Below are 3,522 nucleotides of genomic sequence, written 5' to 3'. Positions count from 1 at the left end.
CTCTGTCACCCGGGCTGGAGTGCAGTGGCCGGATCTCAGCTCACTGCAAGCTCCGCCTCCCGGGTTTACGCCATTCTCCTGCCTCAGCCTCCAGAGTAGCTTGGACTACAAGCGCCGGCCACCTCGCCCGGCTAGTTTTTTTTTTTTGTATTTTTTAGTAGAGACGGGGTTTCACCGTGTTCGCCAGATGGTCTCGATCTCCTGACGCTGATACCTTCTAAGAAACTAGAAACTCCAAGCAAACCCACCCTTCATGTTTAAAAAAAAAAAAAAGGTATTGTTGAATATGGTGCCAATTCTCGTACAAGTTAAAGGCTTGTACAAGAGAGGAAATAAGTTTAAAAGTGACATAACTTTCACTGTTTTAACAATCAAGCTAAACCTCTTAATGCCAACCCAAATAAAAAGCAAGGTGTGTTTGCTAATATGCCGTATTTCCCTCCACAAGATATCTGTTTAATAAACCTCATGGGAAAACCAGTTTTATAATGCAAAGTCTGACAGACCATTAACTGTAATGCTGTAACAGGTGCCCCATAATACTAAACGACAGGGAAGAGCTTCACAAATAAGAAAGTAAAGAAGCAAGCAGAACTGTGACAGATTCCTGTGCCTCCTCTTCACTCTGACCAAACCCTAAAGAGACAGGATGTAATCCGTATTTGATATTTTCATGTTTACTGTTCCAACCACCTCAGTACTGACACAAACATCTGAGAAATCTTTTTCCAACAAGTCTGTGGAAAGTAACATCAAGTAAGCAAATTTCCTTAAAGTATTTTTCTAACAGATGATCTCCAAATCTAAGATTTCCAAATTACAATAAATACCATTTTGAGTTCCTGCTTTTTTAAAATCCAGGCAACTTTATTTCCAAAAGTTTGCCTCCTCAGTGTCAGATATTCTGTCAAAAAGTTACCTAAGGGAATCGACTTAAGGGAAACAATCAAATGCAATAAATGGTCCTTTATTAGGCAGTGGTTTAGACAAAGCTTCTCTATTACATTCTGGGGCTAAATGGGGAAATCTGGACACATCACAGTAATAGATGATATTAAAACTAACCAAGCTAGCTGACAGGAAAATAAGAAAAGGTCTTCACAGTGGGGTGCAGTGGCTCACACCTGTAATCCCAGCACTTTGGGAGGCTGAGGCGGGTGGATCACCTGAGGTCAGGAGTTGAAAAACAGCCTGGCAAACATGGTGAAACCCCGTCTCTACTAAAAATACAAAAAATTAGCTGGGCGTGGTAGCAGGAGCTTGTAATCCCAGCTACTCAGGAGGCTGAGGCAGGAGAATCGCTGGAACCTGGGAGGCATAGGTTGCAGTGACCCGAGATCGCACCATTGCACTCCAAACTGGGCAACACTGCACTCCAAACTGGGCAACAAGAGCGAATCTTTGCCTCAAAAAAAAAAAAGTCCTTACAGATGGTATGTACATGTATCTCATTTTTATTAAAACACACATGTATATACAGAGAAAACTATCTGAAAAGTAATACAGTAGTCATCTATGGATAGTAGCAATTTGTTTTCATATTTGTTTCCTTGTATTTTCTAATTTTCAAAAACGTACATGTAACACTACTTGTGTAATAACTTTTCAATTAACAGCTCCTTAAAGTCAAAAATCAGTACGGATCACGTGCCTACTACACGTGAGATGCAATGGAAATCTGCTTTTAGTCTCACCTAGTCCTCCAAGTTTGCTTTTTAGGTCATCTTTCTTCCCCAACCCCCTAGGCTAAGCAACAAAACACATTCCTTAAACTCCAATAGGTTTTCTCCCTCTAGTTTCACCCAGACACACTTATTTTTCATTGCTGTCCCTGTATAGCTACTCTTTCAACCTTGATAACTAATATAAGTAAAGCACTGGTTTACAGGCAGAAGAAAACCAGTCAAGTGAAGCGGGGAGAACTAAAAAGGTGTGTTTTGTTTCCTTTTAAATGAACACATATCTACCTTTGTTAAAGTTAAAATACATGTGCAACCAACCCAACGTTTACTAGAAAGTAGTCTGTAATCTTAAAGATGGAATCAAGTTCAAGTTCTACCTTACTTTCAGACACTCCCATTATCTCTGCTAAATAGGGACGAAAGGAAATAGGAGGAAACCTAACACTTAAACAGCTTAAAATTATATTTATTCTACACATTAAAATGAAAATGCCAAGTAAAAGACACTTATAAAAGTATGCAAACTTTGAGGAAGACAGCAAAATACCAAGAAGAAAGCCATCTGATTTAAAAGTGACCGTAAGTAAATGGGACTAAGATCTTTGGGATAAAAGGACAATAAAAATTCTGGGTTGCATGTACTTGCTAGAGTGTTCCTCACAGAACATCCCATTTAACTCCTCCCACATATGTTGCCCACCTACAACAAATTACTACATCAAGAGTGTTGAGTCAATGTAAGTATGGGCATAATGAATGCTTCCTTTCTCCACCTATAAGTGATTAAATCTTGATCAGCTGTGATTTGATCAAAATGCTACTTACTATAAAATCTCTAACCACTGGTGAGTCACTACCTAAATCAGCTTTCAGGGAAATAATTTCTATCTTAAAACTAGTTCATTAGCTTTGAAAGGTATTAGCCTTGAGCTACAAGTAGCAAGAGAACCATGGCGGGTATTATAAAAAGAAAAATAGTTCACCTAATAAAAACCTTTGGGAAAGAACCCCCTAAGCATTCCCATTAATGGAAACCTCAGATCCTCTCCTACTTTCCTAAAAACGTAGCTGTCTCAGGTCATTCACTGCAGCTGTCATTTTACAAAAAAAAATTTAAATTCCCTCTTGGCCGGGGCAAATAAGAGGGCGACAGCCCCTCGCCCCGGCTGAGGAGAGGCAGGGCGCCGGCCTCCTCGTTACTAGAAGGCAAGCTAAAGCTCCTTTTAAACGGCCTCCGGAAGACGACGCATTCCTAACGGGTTTCGAAGGCATGTTTAAATCGCCCGCTTTTTTGTTTGCTCTCAGCATTCACGGCGCCGGGACTGCGGCCGCCCCCGCCCGCTTGGGGTGGGAAACCTGGGGCCAGCACTGCCTGGGGCAAGCGGGGGGAGACCGGGGGCGGGGTGAGACCCGGGACGCGCCCAGCCGGGGTTGAGGACTGGAGGATGAGGAGCTCTCGTGGGAGGGTGGCGGAGTGCGGGGGGCGGTGAGAAGGCTGAGGATCCCAGCAAGGGGGGCACCCCGGCGTTGGGGGGAAACTGGGACGCCGCCCCGCAGCGGCGAACACTCCGCGCGGCTCCCGCCGCCCGCTGGGGAATACGCAGGGCCGCGGCTCCGCGCGGCGCCGCCCCCTCCCTCTCTCCCAATCCTCCTCCTCCTCCTCCTCCTCCCGAGGCGACAGAAACAACAGCGCGGGAGGAGGGGAAAGTAACTCCCGGCACCTCCGCCGGAATTAGCCCCAGTGCAGTGATGACACCTTCTCGTGGCGCAACCAAGCCCCGCTCCCTCCGCAGCGGCGTCCCCGCCGCCGCCCTCTCCATTTGAAAGTGGCCACCCCCCG

General features: G+C 45.0%; 1 protein-coding gene across 5 annotated transcripts in view; it reads right to left on the bottom strand.

Annotated features, from left to right (window-relative positions):
* JADE1 (jade family PHD finger 1) overlaps positions 1-3,522 on the bottom strand; it is a 75,063-nt gene that overhangs the window by 69,229 nt on the left and 2,312 nt on the right. The gene's annotated exons all lie outside the window — the stretch shown is intronic.

This window comes from Colobus angolensis, unplaced genomic scaffold (assembly GCF_000951035.1).
Source record: "Colobus angolensis palliatus isolate OR3802 unplaced genomic scaffold, Cang.pa_1.0 Scaffold145, whole genome shotgun sequence".
Lineage (NCBI taxonomy): Eukaryota > Metazoa > Chordata > Mammalia > Primates > Cercopithecidae > Colobus > Colobus angolensis.
The sequence above is the reverse complement of the archived record's forward strand: the minus strand, read 5'-3'. Positions and strand labels throughout refer to the sequence as shown.